Below are 19,360 nucleotides of genomic sequence, written 5' to 3'. Positions count from 1 at the left end.
CTGGCCGTGCTGCTGCTCCAGTTTCAACTGTTCTGCCTTATTATTATTGGACCATGCTGGTCATTTATGAACATTTGAACATCTTGGCCATGTTCTGTTATAATCTCCACCCGGCACAGCCAGAAGAGGACTGGCCACCCCACATAGCCTGGTTCCTCTCTAGGTTTCTTCCTAGGTTTTGCCCTTTCTAGGGAGTTTTTCCTAGCCACCGTGCTTCTACACCTGCATTGCTTGCTGTTTGGGGTTTTAGGCTGGGTTTCTGTACAGCACTTTGAGATATCAGCTGATGTACGAAGGGCTATATAAATACATTTGATTTGATTTGATTTATGGGCTCCCACAGTAGTATGAGCTCCCACAGTAGTATGGGCTCCCACAGTAGTATGGGCTCCCACAGTAGTATGAGCTCCCACAGTAGTATGGGCTCCCACAGTAGTATGGAATCCCACAGTAGTATGGAATCCCACAGTAGTATGGGCCATGGCGATCATTCAGAGATCTAGGGGAGTCGCGTCAAGGCCACCCACAACAACACCATAAGAACTGCGTCTGTATCCTGACTAACTCAGTCTATCAGGAAATAAACAATACAAAGGAAATAAACAATACAAATAATAACTATTTAAAAAAACTTACACTCGCTCCAGTGCTCACTAGCTCCGCTAGGCAACACACTCACTCCAGTGCTCACTCGCTCCGCTAGGCAACACACTCGCTCCGCTAGGCAACACACTCGCTCCGCTAGGCAACACACTCGCTCCACTAGGCAACACACTCGCTCCACTAGGCAACACACTCGCTCCACTAGTCAACACACTCGCTCCGGTAAGCAACACACTCGCTCCAGTGCTCACTCGCTCCGCTAGGCAACACACTCACTCCAGTGCTCACTCGCTCCGCTGGGCAACACACTCGCTCCGCTAGGCAACACACTCGCTCCGCTAGGCAACACACTCGCTCCACTAGGCAACACACTCGCTCCACTAGTCAACACACTCGCTCCAGTGCTCACTCGCTCCGCTAGGCAACACACTCGCTCCGCTAGGCAACACACTCGCTCCACTAGGCAACACACTCGCTCCACTAGTCAACACACTCGCTCCGCTAGGCAACACACTCGCTCCACTAGGCAACACACTCGCTCCGCTAGGCAACACACTCGCTCCGCTAGGCAACACACTCGCTCCAATGCTCACTCGCTCCGCTAGGCAACACACTCACTCCAGTGCTCACTCGCTCCGCTAGGCAACACACTCGCTCCGCTAGGCAACACACTCGCTCCGCTAGGCAACACACTCGCTCCGCTAGGCAACACACTCGCTCCAATGCTCACTCGCTCCGCTAGGCAACACACTCACTCCAGTGCTCACTCGCTCCGCTAGGCAACACACTCGCTCCGCTAGGCAACACACTCGCTTCGCTAGGCAACACACTCGCTCCGCTAGGCAACACACTCGCTCCGCTAGGCAACACACTCGCTCCGCTAGGCAACACACTCGCTCCGCTAGGCAACACACTCGCTCCGCTAGGCAACACACTCGCTCCACTAGGCAACACACTCGCTCCACTAGGCAACACACTCGCTCCACTAGGCAACACACTCGCTCCAGTGCTCACTCGCTCCGCTAGGCAACACACTCGCTCCAGTGCTCACTCGCTCCGCTAGGCAACACACTCGCTCCGCTAGCCAACACACTCGCTCCGCTAGGCAACACACTCGCTCCGCTAGGCAACACACTCGCTCCGCTAGGCAACACACTCGCATTTTTTTTATTTATTTCACATTTATTTAACCAGGTAGGTCAGTTGAGAACAAGTTCTCATTTACAACTGAGACCTGGCCAAGATAAAGCAAAGCAGTTTGACACATACAACAACACAGAGTTACACATGGAATAAACAAACGTACAGTCAATAACACAATATAACTTTTATTTCCCTCACCAACTTTAAACATCAACTATCTGAGCAGCTAACCGATCACTGCAGCTGTACATAGTCCATCTGTAAATAGCCCACCCAATCAACCTACCTCATCCCCATACTGTTTTATTTTATTTACTTTTCTCTTCTTTTGCACACCAGTATCTCTACCTGCACATGTTCATCTGCTCATTTATCACTCCAGTGTTAATCTGCTAAATTGTAATTATTCGCTCCTATGGCCTATTTATTGCCTCCTCATGCCTTTTGCACACACTGTATATAGACTTTCTTTTCTCTACTGTGTCATTGACTTGTTTGTGTTATTGGCTTGTTTATTGTTTACTCCATGTGTAACTCTGTGTTGTTGTCTGTGTCACACAGCTTTGCTTTATCTTGGCCAGGTCGCAGTGGCAAATGAGAACTTGTTCTCATCTAGCCTACCTGGTTAAATAAAGGTGAAATTAAAAAATAATAATATTCATAATCTTCTAATTCATGACATATGGCTGGCCGGCCTGCTAGTGGCTTGTGTGTATATTTTTGAATATGGTAGTTCGCTAGAGTATAGACTACCTGTGTTTAGTTTAGTAATTTGAAAGTCGGAACAAATGCTGGAACAAAAAGTTAGCAGGAGAAGGGGGTGACCTGGGGAGCTCTAATGTACCAGAACACTTTATAATATTATCTTCTTTGGGGTCGGTGTCCCATCCACGGGATGGTTGAGCTAACGTAGGCTAATGCGATTAGCATGAGGTTGTAGGTAACAAGAACATTTCCCAGGACATAGACTTATCTAATATTGGCATTAATTATTGTTAATCTAACTGCACTGTCCAATTTACAGTAGCTATTACAGTGACGTAATACCCTGTTATTGTTTGAGGAGAAGCCCCTCTCATAGGACCACTATAAGCCTTTGGCGGGCCACTTTTGGATCTCTGGCGTTCACCCTCCACTCAGAGGACAGCTATAAGCCCTAGGCAAGCCATCTAGCCATGAGTTCATTTGAAAGACAATAGCAAGGAATTTCTCTAATCTAAGATTCGGCCTGCCACCTTACAGCTAACCACAGCCAGCCAGAGGCTGCAAGCTGTTTCTGTTGTTTCTATAAATACCTTACATTTGTTGAGATTTTAATTTGATTCAATTTATTTGTCAGTTTAAAAACACAATGAAACCCCACGTGGACATAATACATTTACAATCATTGAGGATGACAGGAAAAGTGATACACCTAATAACTTACAGTTTAAGAAAATATATGATATATTGATTATGCCCAAAAGTAACCTACATTTTTGCCTTTGATTTAGTATACTATATATTTGAGGCAACACAAATGGTTTCTTTCTAGCAAGAAATGCCACTCTCGAAACCGTCTCACCCACCTGAGGAAAGGCGTTGATCGCTAAGTACAGTAGGTGCAGCACCTCTTAAACACCACAGAAGAAGCTAAAAAGCCTCAACATGAATTTAACTCGATGGAGGATGGTAACCAAGTTTTCAAACCTGTCTTCGATACAGACAGTAACCAGTAGCTTTTTGGAAAATACTATTCCACAGACGTTTGAACTAAAGCACAGTTTAATTGTTTGTATTTATCAACGGAAAAACCAAACAAAATGGCACCCATTCAGTCGATATAGATAGATGGAGCACCAATTCTCTAGCCTGGATTTTGAATCATGCATGGAAAGTCAAGAGTGCCAGTGTCATTTGTGGGAGACAATAGACCTCATTAGCTAACAAACTCACCCCATTCCGTACAAATGCCGCAACCGCAACATTCAAATGAGGCTACAAAGAAAACTAATGGGACTGTAGCGACTGTGTTGACTTCCAAATCGGGGGTGTGAACTAGGTTTCTATTCAAGCGTTGATCGACATGGTAATGGCTCTATAGTATTGGAGAAAAGTTGAAAAAAACTGACCCTCCGTTACATCGGGACGTGTCATGTCGTAACGTACAGCACGCATAAAGCAACTATTTCTGTCTTACAATCTCTCTCCACCAGATGTAGCACTACTCTCATCCTTTAAAACCAAGAATTGGACAGTGACGGGGGTAAAGGGGGGGATACTTAGTCATTTTTTGCGTCATCATTGCATGCGATCATCATTCTCAAAGCCGCTGTTTACTTCTAAGATCACTTTAGCACCGCCCTAAAAACTCGATTCAAATTCAACACAAACCTTCAAATAGGTATGTAATGACACATTATATAAACTCTTTATAGTGTTTTATTTACATTTTAAAGGCGATAAGGTGATAAGTTGGACAGATTTTTAAAAAAGACCTGACGGGGCTCATTGCCTGCTTGAATTATGCAGAAACGGGCAGCATTTAGGTCATGTAATTGATTATGTTGGAAAGGGGAGAAATTGTGCTTTACAATGGTATTGACATTACAGTTGATCTGGAACTATTACGTTTTGGGGGCGCTAAAATAAGGGCAATTGCACGGACCAAGGTGATGTACGAGTTTACGTTAGCTAGACATTTTTAGGGGGGGGTTTCACCAAACACAAACACATTTGAACATTTTTCTCATTTTTAGTTCTCGTCTTTTCATGCACCAGATTACTGCTTTCCTTCATTTGTGAGTAGTTTTACTTGTGTAGCATTAACGTCAACGAGGTAAATAACTTTTGCTAATGTTACTTGGCTAGCTTGCTAACATTATGTCTGGCTAGCTTGCTAATGTAAGATGGCTGGCTTGCTTGCTAACGTTAGCTAACTAGCTAGAAACAATAACTTGGCCATTGATGATGGCAAATGCTGTTAACTTGGCTAGTTTTCTATCTGATTCTGTCCTTGCCAAATTACTTAGCTAGCTAACTTGCTACATTAGATGGTTTGCTAGCTAACAACATTGACTATCGTTATATGTAGCTATGTAGCTAGCTACATTCAGAGGAGAAAAGAGCCCCTTTATTCATATATTTATTCACCACAGCACCATGTGGATGTGATAGCCATGTAAGCATGTAACATAACATTCACGTAGCCCAGATGAGACTGTCTATCATTCTTGCACAGTATTTACTTAAGTTCAATGTAAAGCTATTGTTTCAAACAGGGCCAGGGGTGAGACACTACAACAGGCCAATGGTGCCAACTTTGGTCCACAGTGATGAATGTGGCTAAGAACATAACTGTTACCAACTTAAAGGGTAGGTAGCATAAATTGAATTGCATTGGTATACACATCAAAAGTCCCAATGCAAAGTTACACCTCACTTTTCTATTTTTCGAGTTATACATAAAACCGATAAGAACGCCGAAGTCATGTTGGAAAATGTTTTTCTGGAGTGTGATGTAATATGGTCGATCTGGCAAGCCAGCCTATTCCCTATCATGTAAACTCCAACAAATTAAACCAAATCTTTTGCACTCGTGACTATTAGTTTCAATTACATTTTCAGCCAACTTACGAGCAAATACCTTATGAAATTATTATAACATTAGCCCTACCAGCCTGCTAACGTTAGGTTTGCACTTCATGAGTCTGCCAGTTGCTATCAACACCTAGCTTACAGTTAACCAACATAGATAACCACATCTAACCAGTTATCAAAGAATGTTATGTGCAGTTATCTTAGCCAGAAAACTAGCCAGCCAGTTAACGTTAGCTATTTTAGCCAACTAGCTAGCATAGCCAGCTAACATTACAACAACGAAGACCAGCGAGCATAGGCAGTAACCTACAGAACATTACTAAAAAAAAAAACTCCAGCAGATAAAAAGAAAAGTGAGAGCAGAGACTTACATATTGACAACTGGGGCCATCATGGTAAGAAAAGTAGGCAGAATTAGCTACCAAAAAAACTTGTAGCGCAGGATGCAGCTCCACGTGTGTGGAATGATAATTGGTAATATGGCTAGCTAGTTTTCTACTGAGAATACATGTTATAAGGTAAACTTCCTTCGAAACTACAGCTTAACCACGTAAAAATAACTTGTTGTAGGTGCTTGTGCAGCCGGCGTATTCCGATCCCGACAGCCATGGAGTCTGTGTGCTGTCAGGAATACCGACCGACAACGTTCACGATGACAGAGGAAGGAGTGAGTTGTATATAATGCAACATTCTGGCTTTCCCACAGTCTGCCTGGATAGAATCCTCACTAATCCAATGCAATAAGGAAATCAAATAATGTTACACCACTCCCACTACCAATAATAATAACATTTCTCCCTTTATTTTTAAAAAGTTCAGACATGTTGCCTACAGGCAGTTTATCAGCTGGAATTGGGGCTATCTGGGGACGTAAAACCATGTTCCAATTCCAGCGTGTGCAATCAATGGAATAAGAAATAGTTTCCCAGATGAGGAGAACATGCCCTGCACGGGCTTCAAGTAACCATAATGGACAATTGTAAGAATATATGCTATACCAATGCTAGTACATCACTTTTGTCATGCGTCTTTTCTGGGGGGAGGGGGGGTCACGTTAAATTTTATGGTCACAGTCCCCATAAAAATTATAGTTAATATACATAACAATAATAATACAATTAAGAAATACAATAAATTATTTTAGATGTTTAGACATTTTTTTTATGGATGATTGAGTTGAGAGCTCTGAAAAGCAGAGACGTGAAGCGTTTGGTTTAAAGCGTGTCAAGGGGCCCAATGTCTGATGAACATAGACCCGCGTGCGGGTGTGTAGGTGTGGAGTTAGGCTTGTTAGAGGCCCAAAGTGCTGCTTACACTTATCCAATTATATGTGTATTAAGGAAGAACTCTGTAACAAAACCCGAATGAACAGTTACATCTCTACCCTAGCAGACACACAGGAATCAGCTGTGTTGAGAGAGGAGTCCTTCCATCTACTGTCAAGACTAGATCTTCACAAATTTTCTTGAGGGCTTTGATGGTGCCACCCTGCTCGACATCCCATGTCTTGAGGACTGTTGGCTCAAGGTGGTTATGCCGGTGATGGAAGAATGTGCTGCGGTGAATGGTGGCCACTCTCATTGTCGAGCACTCGGAGGACTTTGGTTGGCATACAACCTGACACCAAAATTTCAGCAGAAAGGAGCAGATTGCCTGCTAGCACCCTCCTGAACATACTGTAGGTTGGCTAGACCATTGCCTCACATGGTTGCACAAAATGCAGATCTGTGTGATGTTGAGAACTGTTGTTCTAGCTGTTGACATAGTCACTGGACTCTCTGCACCACACCCAACACAGATTTGGAAAAGCTTCATCAGTTGGGACTGGAACACAATTAACTTATTTTCCTCATTTGGACTGGCTGAGGCCTCAGGCTCCCAAAATATGTCAAACATTATTATAGCATCAGACATTTTTTCAGACGCTATAGGCTAAACAAAGTTGTGTTCACAATATACACATATAAATATGCACACCACTACTCACCCAATGATCACTTCATCTTCCTCATCCTCAGCTGGGATGGGGTCCTCATCCTCCATGTCCTCTCCATCGCCATAGATGGCCTCATTCGCCTCCTCAAAACCCAGGTCCATATCTTCATCTTCTCCATTGAATGTGCATTACACAAATTGGGACTGCGCCATAGTGTTGATTGTTTGACATCTGAGACATATTTCAGTATGTGCACACAAATTCCATCTGCTCAGGTTTTATGACAATCAATTATTGGGGGGGGGGTGTATTATGATTTATTATTTTACTATACTATTTGTGTTCTATGATTATGAATGTTCAGGCTTAGGCCATTTTGTTCCCTTGGGGATCAAAAAAGTATATCTTATCTCACAGACTAATATATCAGCCTGACGTAATTTATTCATAAAGACTAGTTATAATTTATCACAGCATACAAGCAATATCATATAATATAGCTAATATCTCAAATAATATGTTATATTAGCCAGATGGCTTTTGTTGTTACCTAACTTGCTAAACGTGAATTAGCTAGCTAACTTGCCAATTGACCTAGCTGGCTAGCCAGCCAAATTTTGGTGGACAATTTTGGGCGCTCAACTTTTGGTATGCAATGCAATGACATTGACCATCTGCAAAAATAACATTATCTGACGATAGCTAGCTAGGCATGTTAGAGAGGTGGCTGGCTGGCTCCCATGTCTCCATCCCAGCAATGAGTCGACATGTTTTGGAACACATTCACAAGTTGACAAGCTGAATAAGCTTGCTAGCTAGCAGAGATAGAGGCTATGACACTTTAGCTAAATTACAGTGCATTCTGAAAGTATTCAGACCCCTTGACTTTATCCACATTTTGTTACGTTACAGCCTTCTCCCAAAATTGATTAAATTGTTTCCCCCCCTCAATCTTCACACAATACCCCATAATGACATATCACATTTACCTAAGTATTCAGATCCTTTACTCAGTTCTTTGTTGAAACACCTTTGGCAGCGATTACAGCCTCAAGTTTTCTTGGGTATGATGCTGCAGGCTTGGCACATCTGTATTTGGGGAGTTTCTCCCATTCTTCTCTGCAGATCCTTTAAAGCTCTGTCAGGTTGGATGGGGAGCATCGCTGCACAGCTATTTTCACTCTGGCTGGGCCATTCAAGGACATTCAGAGACTTGTCCCGAACAACTCCTGCGTTATCTTGGCTGTGTGCTTAGGGTCTTTGTCTTGTTGGAAGGTGAACATTCACCCCAGTCTGAAGTCCTGAGCACTCTGGAGCAGGTTTTCATCAAGGATCTCTCTATATTTTGATCCGTTCATCTTTCCCTCTATTCTGACTAGTCTCCCAATCCCTGCTGCTGAAAAACATCCCCACAGCATGAGGCTGCCACAACCATGCTTCACCGTAGGGATGATGCCAGGTTTCCTCTAGATGTGGTGCTTGGAATTCAGGCCAAAGAGTTCACTTTTGGTTTCATCACAAGTTTACCACATTGAACTTTCCTGGTTTATCTCCATCACTGCGGACACTCGCAATGTACTGGTAGGTTGGTAGGAAACAGAGGTTGCAGGCTTCACATTTGGTACAGCACCTGGTTTCAGTCGGAGTCTCATTCCGGATCTTGCCTTCCACTGGTTATAGCCATTGAAACCTTCTGTGGTGAAATGAGAATTGCATACAGTAGATGTGCCGATGGTTCCCTTAATCCAATTCGCTCACTTCAACCGGACAGTCCGGTCCCACTTCAAAAGCTCAATTCTCGTTTTTGGGCCACAAATGAGTAATAAACCCGTCCTTGTGGATATTACTGCACCCAGCAACACACCTCCTTGGCATATTTAGTGTTTTTGAAAAAACTGTTGGGTTGAGATTTCCCCAAAAAGCTGGTGGGTCTAGCTGCGGACATGGAAAACTCACTAGCTCGCTCGACTACCACTAACAAATACACAGGAGAAGAGCAGATGCAGTTTTTCGTATACATTTATATAGTTACTTCTTTGTGGATGCGCATAGTAGCTCACTAGCTTACTAGACACTTGGTCTGGAATGTAATTGCATGCTAACATGGCTAGTAGCTAATATTAGCCAGCTGGAGCTACATCGTCTTATGGAGAACCGGTGAAACTTTGAGAAAAAAATGTAAGTAGTTCCGAAGATATCCGGAAATAGGTTGATAAAATTTGTAAAAACCCCAAAACATAACTATATTATGTTTCTGGTTATAGGTAACCAGATCCTGACTACAACAAAGTTACTAAGTCTAACACTATTTGTTACTTTGGTGAGTGAAAACTCATGCTTCCTACCATTTAAATGTAACTACTTACTTGAAATATCTGCCATATGTCTAGTCAATACTTTGTAGAGCCACCCTTTGCAGCAATTACAGCTGCAAGTCTCTTGGGGTATGTCTCTATAAGCTTGTCACATCTAGCCACTGGGATTTTTGCCCATTCTTCAAGGCAAAAACTGCTCCAGCTCCTTCAAGTTGGATAGGCTCCACTGGTTTACAGCAATCTTTAAATCATACCACAGGTTCTCAATTGATTGAGGTCTGAGCTTTGACTAGGCCATTCCAAGACATTTAAATGTTTCCCCTTAAACCATTTGAGTGTTGCTTTAGCAGAATGCTTAGGGTCATTGTCCTGCTGGAAGGTGAACCTCCATCCCAGTCTCAAATCTCTGGAAGACTGAAACAGGTTTCCGCTCAAGAAGTACCCTGCTTTTAGCACCATCCATCATTCCTTCAATTCTGACCAGTTGCCCAGTCCCTGCCGATGAAAAACATCCCCACAGCATGATGCTGCCACCACCATACTTCAATGTGGTGATGGTGTTCTCTGTGTTTTCCTTAATGGCCAAAAAGCTCAATTTTAGTCTCATCAGAGTACCTTCTTCCATATCTTTGTGGAGTCTCCCACATGCATTTTGGCGAACACCAAACGTGTTTGCTTATTTGTTTCTTTAAGCAATGGCTTTTTTCTGGCCACTCTTATATAAAGCCTAGCTCTGTGGAGTGTACAGCTTAACGTGATCCTATGGACAGATACTCCAATCTCCACTGTGGAGCTTTGCAGCTCCTTCGGGGTTATCTTTGGTCTCTTTGTTGCCTCTCTGGTTAATGCCCTCCTTGCCTGGTCCATGAGTTTTGGTGGGTGGCCCTCTCTTGGCAGGTTTGTTGTGGTGCCATATTCTTTCCATTTTTTAATAATGAATTTAATGGTGCTCAGTGGGATGTTCAAAGTTTCGGGATATATTTTTATGATCCAACCCTGATCTGTACTTCACAACTTTGTCCCTGGCCTGTTTGGTGAGCCCCCCTTCATGGTGCCGCTTGCTTAGTGGTGTTGCAGATTCTGGGGCTTTCAGAACAGGTGTATATACACTGAGATCATGTGACAGATCATGTGACACTTAAATAAAGTCCTACTGTGTGCAATCTAACTAATGATGTGACTTCTGAAGGTAATTGGTTGCACCAGATCTAATTTAAGTGCTTCATAGCAAAGGGGGTGGATACATATGCCCTCACCACTTCTCCGGGTTTTTGTGTTGTTTAATTTTTTTGACATTTTTTTTCTTTTTCATTTCACTTCATCAATTTAAACTATTTTGTGCATGTCCATTACATTAAATCCAAATAAAAATTAATTTAAATTACAGGTTGTAATGCAACAAAATAGGAAAAACGCCAAGGGGAATGAATCATTTTGCTAGGCTCTGTATACAAGCACACAAAAGGACACCTGGCGAGCGGGAGGGCAAAGGGGCAGGTGCTGGGCACAGGTAGACCCCTATCTTTAGGGGTACAGTATACCTGAGGAGAGAGAGCGAGAAAGGTGCGTTCATCCCTCACTATAAGGGGAGCCAAGCAGGTGCACCTGTTTGGGTAATCTAAGGCAACCAAACATGATTTGGGCTCTCACACACAAATGGGTGGTTTAATAGTATGAGATTGATGCATCGTATACAAATCAAAGTAACCCCCTTTTGCTGTATGACAATTCTGATCATCACAAAGAGGATCCTGTCAGTTCTGGGTTTTGTAATGAACCCTCTGCCCTCTGTCAATACACTGTCTATCAGTCTGCAGCCTCATTAGACCCTATTACCCTGTCTCAGAAAGATCCCTACGGACCAGCCACACACACTGAGACAGCAGAGAAGAGGTATGGGCTGGAGGGAGGGAAAGAGGAATCGGAATAGAGTGAGGATAAGACATGAAGAGGGGGGACTGTAGAGAGAGAGAGATAAAGCCTCTTAAATTGAATTGAATTGAGAGAGGGAATCAGACAAGGAAGAAAAGAGGGAAGAGGGAGAGAGAGAGCGAACGGGTTGGGTTGATCACCCTGGAAGCTGTCTCTCCTCAGATAACAGAGAAAACATGCTCCCACTTGTAATTGTTTTCACTAGCGAGTCCCCAAGGCTTGATGTAAAAAAAATCAGCATAAAAAGATAATTAAAAAGTTGCTGTGGTGTGAATGTGTGCCTGAGCCGGCACCGGCCCTGTTTATTTGTCTGTTTATTGGCATGAGAGGGAGAGATGAGGGAGAGAGCGAGAACGGAAGTCCCGGGGGTGAACACATGGAGATGGGTGGGCTGGAGTCTGGAGTAAACATCTTTCTCACCATCCAGCCAGACCAGATGCTCCCCACCTCCCATAAGGCTCTAGTCAAAAGTAGTGCACTAAAAGGTGACATTTTAATTTATTTTAATTTTAAAATATTGGGGGGGGTAGATCAGCTTTAATATGACAGATAGATTGTATCTTCCATAAATGTAATTGTCTGCATCATTTCCAATCCTCCATATACACACACACACACACACACACACACATACATATATATATATACACACACACACACATACATACACACACACACACACATATATATACACACACACACACACACACACATATATATATATATATATATACACACACACACATATATATACACACACACACACACACATATATATATATATATATATACACACACACACACACACACACATATATACACACACACACACACACACACACATATATACACACACACACACACATATATACACACACACATATACACATATATATACACACACACACATATACACATATATATACACACACACATATATACACACACACACACGGTGCATTCGGAAAATATTCAGACCCCTTGACTTTTTCCACATTTTGTTACGTTACAGCCTTATTCTAAAATGGATAACATTATTTTTTTCCCACATAAATTTACACACAGTTCCCCATAATGACAAAGCAAAACCAGTTTTTTTTAAATGTTTGAGATGTATTACAAATAAAAACAAATACCTTATCTGTATATGTATTCAGACAAAGCTATGAGACTCAACATTTTGCTCAGGTGCATCCTGTTTCCATTGATCATTCTTCAGATGTTTCTACAACTTGATAGACGTCCACCTGCGGTAAATTCAATTGATTGGACATGATTTTGAAATATAAGGTCCCACAGTGGACAGTGCATGTCAGAGCAATGGACTATCAGACCATGAGAAACAAAATTATCTTGTCTGATTAAACCAAGATTGAAGTCTTTGGCCTGAATGCCAAGCGTCACATCTGGAGGAAACCTGGCACCATCCCTATGGTGGAGTATGGTGGTGGCAACATCATGCTGTGGGGATATTTTTCAGCGACAGGGTCTGGGATACTTGTTAGGATCAAGGGAAAGAGGAACAGAGAAAGGTACAGAGAGATGCTTGATGAAAACCTTCCAACAGGTTCACCTTCCAACAGGACAACATCCCTAAGCAAACTGCCAAGACAACACAGGAGTGGCTTCGGGAGAGGTCTCTGAATGTCCTTGAGTGGCCCAGCCAGAGCCCGGACATGAACCCGATCGAACATCTCTGAAGAGATAGCTGTGCAGCAACACTCTCCATCCAACCTGACAGAGCTTGAGAGGATCTGCAGAAAAAAAATGGGAGAAACTCCCCAAAAACAGGTGTGCCAAGCTTGTAGCATCAACTCGAGGCTGAAATCACTGCCAAAGGTACTTCAACAAAGTACTGAGTAAAGGGTCTGAATACTTATGTAAATGTGATATTTCGGTTTTGTTATTTTTGAAACATTTGCCCAAATTTCTAAAAACCTGGTTTTGCTTTGTCATTAGAGTATTGTGTGTAGATTGATGAGGAAAATGTTTTATTTAATCCATTTTAGAGTAAGGCTGTAATGTAACAACATGTGGAAAATTCAAGGGGTCTGAATACTTTCCGAAGGCACTATATATATATTTTTAATATATTTTCCTTTATTATTTTCCCCTAACCCTACCACACCTCCCCTAATTGGAGAAAACTAATGGACAACAACACTTAGGCTTCTACTTCCAGCTTATACATACTATATACATTTTATGGACAATGTATTTTACAATAGTTATCCTCTGTTTTTAATCCCATCCTTCAGATATCCTCAAGCCCTACCATCTATCTCTGAAGACCATCCAATTTGATTTCTGTCATTTTCAACCACTCCACAAATTTCTTGTTAAAAAAACTATAGTTTTGGCAAGTCGGTTAGGACATCAACTTTGTGCATGACAAGTCATTTTTCCAATAATTGTTTACAGACAGATTATTTCATTGTATCACAATTCCAGTGGGTCAGACGTTTACATACACTAAATTGACTGTGCCATTAAACAGCTTGGAAAATTCCAGAAGATGTCATGGCTTTAGAAGCTTCTGATAGGCTAATTGACATCATTGAGTCAATTGGAGGAGTACCTGTAGTTGTTTTTCAAGGCCTACCTTCAAACTCAGTGCCTCTTTGCTTGACATCATGGGAAAATCAAAAGAAATCAGCCAAGACCTCAGAAAGAAAATGGTAGACTTCCACAAGTCTGGTTCATCCTTGGGAGCAATTTCCAAACACCTGAAGGTACCGCGTTCATCTGTACAAACAATAGTACGCAAGTATAAACACCATGGGACCACACAGCGGTCATACCGCTCAGGAAGGAGACGTGTTCTGTCTTCTAAAGATGAATGTACTTTGGTGTGAAAAGTGCAAATCAATCTCAGAATAAGAACAAAGGACCCTGTGAAGATGCTGGAGGAAACAGGTACAAAAATATCTATATCCACATTAAAACAAGTCCTATATTGACATAACCTGAAAGGCCGCTCAGCAAGGAAGAAGCCGCCGCTCCAAAACAACCATAAAAAAGCCAGACTACGGTTTGCAACTGCACATGGGGACAAAGATCATACTTTTTGGAGAAATTTCCTCTGCTCTGACGAAACCGCAATAGAATTGTTTGGCCATAATGACCAACGTTGTGTTTGGAGGAAAAAGGGGGAGGCTTGCAAGCCGAAGAACACCAGCTCAACCGTGAAGCATGGGGGTGGCAGCATCATGTTGTGGGGGTGCTTTGCTGCAGGAGGGACTGGTGCACTTCACAAAATAGATGGCATCATGAGGCAAGAATATTTTGTTGATATATTGAAGCAACATCTGAAGACATCAGTCAGGAAGTTAAAGCTTGGTCGTGAATGGGTCTTCCAAATGACCCCAAGCATACTTCCAAAGTTGTGGCAAAATGGCTTAAGGACAACAAAGTCAAGGTATTGGAGTGGCCATCACAAAGCCCTGACCTCAATCCTATAGAATATTTGTGGGCAGAACTGTAAAAAAAATGTGTGCGAGCAAGGAGGCATACAAACCTGACTCAGGTATACCAGCTCTGTCAGGAGGAATGGGCCAAAATCCACCCAACTTATTGTGGGGAGCTTGTGGAAGGCTACCGGAAACATTTGACCCAAATTTAAATTGTTTAAGGCAATGCTACCAAATTCTAATTGAGTGTATGTAAACTTCTGACCCACAAGGAATGTGATGAAAGAAATACAAGCTCAAATAAATCACTCTACACTATCATTCTGGCATTTCACATTCTTAAAATAAAGTGGTGATCCTAACTGACCTAAGACGGGGAATTTTTACTAGGATTAAATGTCAGGAATTGTGAAATACTGAGTTAAAATGTATTTGGCTAAGGTGTATGTAAACTTTTGACTTCAACTGTACATTTTACAGACAGTATATTTTACAATAGTTAGTTGTTTTTAGGCCCACCCTTCAGCTCCACTCAACCCCTCCCATCTATTTTTCTACTTGCCCTATATTTTTAAACTGCACTGATGTTTCACAAATGTTCTGAACCTTTATTCTCAGTTTCTACAGATTGTAAATTAAAATAAAATGTTTTTGCTAAAAGTATTAGATTATTGATAGATTGACTATGACTTTTCCTATCACCTATGGTGACATTTGTGACACAGCCATTCAATGTGAAGAGACATGCTCAGTACAACATCAGTTATTGCTCCGCCTGGGGGCTCACAGAATAATAGAGAAGGGTCTGGACAAATTGTAATGATTCTACAGATAGTGGCACCATTATTGATAGAGGAGGTCTTGCCGATGTTCTGTATGATCCAATAGCATCCCTGACACTTTGGTCGTATGGACACAGAAAAAATGCACACTTGTTGTATAATTTCAGCCAGTAGTTTGAAAGTGGTGCTCACGTGCCAAAAGTGGTCCCCATTTTCTGTGTACTCCGTCATCAAATTCCGTACTAGTTCATCCATTTCGTATAATATGTTAGGTACTGCACATTTGTACTATATGTTATGAATTTGTGCTTATATTGTGGAGTGCATCTTTAAGTGTTACAGATGTAGCAAATTGGCTCAAATTAAGATCCTACAGCAGGAAAAAAAATCCTGCAGCATCAGGAAATGTGAATTATGTGTCTTATAATTAAAGGATTTTTTTGTATGGTTGATACATTTAGTTAGGTCAAATCAAGTCTGACAATTTTAAAAAGGGTAAATTACAAACTTTAGAAGCCTTTTTAAACCTTGAATACACAAGTTTGCATTTCCTGCAGTGCAGGAATTCTCAGCAACAAGAGTGATCAAATTAAGATTCTACATCTGTAGCAGGATCTCTATTGATTTTGTCCTGAAGTAACAGAGGGAAAGGTGAGGGAGCATATACACACACATTTAGACAAACACACACGAACGTGTGTGTATGTCACAGCGAACGTATGTGTGTATGTCGAATAGCGAGAAAGGAAATTAATGTTATTTTCTCAGTGTGTTGTTGGTTTTCTGCATCATCTCCTCCGGTCTTTCCTCCCCCTTCCATCCTTCATGTCTAATGACCCGCCTACACTAGGGCTGTTGCAGTGACTGTCTGTATTACCGCCCCACCGGCAGCCCCGAGTCATGACCGCAGTAAAATTCCACGTGACCATTGAGTCACGGTAATCTTCTCTTATGCACTCTGGACATACGTTGGTAGTACCTAACTCGCTAACAACCATCGGGTCGCTAACGGCCTGGCACTCAGGGCTCTACTGTCCCTGTAACATCACTGCAAATGCAGTTGAAAATCACATCAAACACTTATCAAAACAGTATCATGCTTTTAAAACCCACCTCACTGTGATCGATCAACTTGAAGTTCAACAGCTTGAAACTGAGTGGAAAACATGGTCACTGTTGATGTTTCAAAGCCTAAAACAAAATCGACAGCGCTTGCTAAGGTGATGAGTAATTCAAAACACCCATAGGCGCATCAGAGCTTATGCATAGGCCTATATATGAGCCCAAGCCCCAAAAAAAACCTGAATTAAAATTATGATTGTGCAGTTAGTTACACAATACATAGCCTACCATATACTATGCATGGCAAAACAAAAAAATGGATTTGGTACATAATTACTCATCCTCCAAAAAAAAAAAAAAAAATTATAGTAATCGCCTTGTGTGGACTGTATTATTATGCATACTGGATGGACTAATTACCTTGTGCAACGCTCCAAACTTTCTATCCACGAGTCTGAGAGAGAACATACAGGCCTGAGCAAAGCTGTTGGTTCATTGATTGTGCAGGACAGCTGTTACACACACCTCTTGGAGGGAACGCTACACAACTTCCCATGGAGTGAAAGAGGTATGTGATTGTAGGTGCGGGTAAGGATGACAGAGGCAGAGAATATTACCGTTCACTGGGAATTTATTTCCTTAACATGGTAATGTGGGGAAAAGGGGCAGGATGGAACCAAAGCAAATAAAGTAAAAGTTAAATAGTCCTCTCTCCTACCTTACCTGCCTCCCCACCTAACCTTAACGCTTACCAAAATACAGAGGGTGGTCCGCCCAGGTCTTACCTAGTGTGCATAGACAGAGTACATACTACGGGTATATGTATGCCCGCAGGCTTCTTGCCTAAGCACTCCCAAAGTGCCTTCCTCTTCCCCCCTGGGAACAAATGAAACAGAATAATACAAACGTAAAGCGAACAAGTTCAATAATGAAAAACACAGAGTCCTATTGGCACACACACCTCAGAAGTAGCAGCAACAAAATATTTCCAACAAAACTGTCTCTGCGCAACAACCAATACAAGACATCCAAGAAGCTCTCACTTCCTCAAAAGAACACTGGCTTTTCAAGTTGCAGAAGGACTCTTGCTAATTGCAGACAGCTGTACCTCCTGGCGAGAGGGAGGGGTCAGAGCTCCAATCTGCAACGGGGTTGACCAATCAGCTGCTTGGGGGAATCCAGGAAGCCATTTCCTGAAATACACACATACATATACACACACACAACCCCACAACACAGAAACTGGGTAACGTAACACAGGCTTACAGAGTTAACCAACAATTATAGTGAATTTGTATTTGATTTTGAATAGCCTGGTAATAGGGCGTTATTTTATATTTTCATAATTAATAGGCTGACACATTACCTTTAGCTACAGAATATCTCACCACCGTGCATTTCCATCTCCTCCTCTTTCTCCTTAATTCCTTTCTCGAGTGCGCAGAGAGAGAGGGCCTGTCAACAGTTTAATGAAGTACAACGAGTGTGCAAAACGTTTGGAACACCTTCCTAATATTGAGTTGCACCCCCCTTTGCCCTCAGAACAGCTTCAATTCATCGGGGCATGGACTCTACAAGGTGTCAAAAGCGCTCAGCAGGGATGCTGGCCCATGTTGACTCCAATGCTTCCCGCAATTGTGTCAAGTTGGCTTACAAACGGGAAACTGTTGAGTGTGAAAAAGCCAGCAGGGTTGCAGTTGTTGACATATTGAAACCGGTGCGCCTGACACCTACCACCATACCCAATTCAAAGGCACTTAAAATCTTTTGTCTTTCCCATTCATCCTTTGAATGGCACACATACACAATCCATGTCTCAATTGTCTCCAGGCTTAAAAATCCTTCTTTAACATGTCTCCTCCCTTTCATCTACACTGATTGAAGTGAATTTAAGTGACATCAGTAAGGGATCATAGCTTTCACCTGGATTCACGTGGTCAGTCTAGCAGGTGTTCCTAATATTAGGAACAGAGCAAAAGCTTTTTTTTGGCATCTTTCTCAAATCATCAATAGCAGCCCATATACTGTATGTTTTGAGTTCTAAGTCATTCTAATGTTTGTATTATCCACAACTAAATTGCCAAATAACTCTAAATCTAGTGTATGGGACCTGTTTCAAATTATCACTTTTACGCTCAATATAGCCACTTCATATGTGCACTTGATCCGAAATGGGTTAATTATATTCTTCTTACTATACAATCATATACTATAATGGCATGGGACTCATCAGCATTTCTTGTATGCTAAATAAGCAAGCCCACAGCCTATGGCATGGTGCATAGCCAGCTGACAAAAGGTTATGACCGCCACAGGCCCACTCTACTCCTGTAATTGCAAACCAAGTGCACTGTATAGGCAATAGGGTGCCCTTTGGGACGCGGGTTTGAGTAGCCCTGCAGCCACCACTGTGTCATGTGTGATGAGTTGAGGGAGTACAGAGCCAGCATGGTCTAATGGACAAAGACGTAACATAGTAAATGTAAATCCGAGATACTCAAATTAGTATGAGATATTAAGTTAAAAGGAATGGGGGTTGGTTGGTCAGGGTGGATAAGGCAAACGTCTAGCAAACCGAAGGCTGTGTGTTCGAATCTA

Source organism: Oncorhynchus mykiss, chromosome 14 (assembly GCF_013265735.2).
Source record: "Oncorhynchus mykiss isolate Arlee chromosome 14, USDA_OmykA_1.1, whole genome shotgun sequence".
Lineage (NCBI taxonomy): Eukaryota > Metazoa > Chordata > Actinopteri > Salmoniformes > Salmonidae > Oncorhynchus > Oncorhynchus mykiss.
This window is presented reverse-complemented; position numbering follows the sequence as displayed.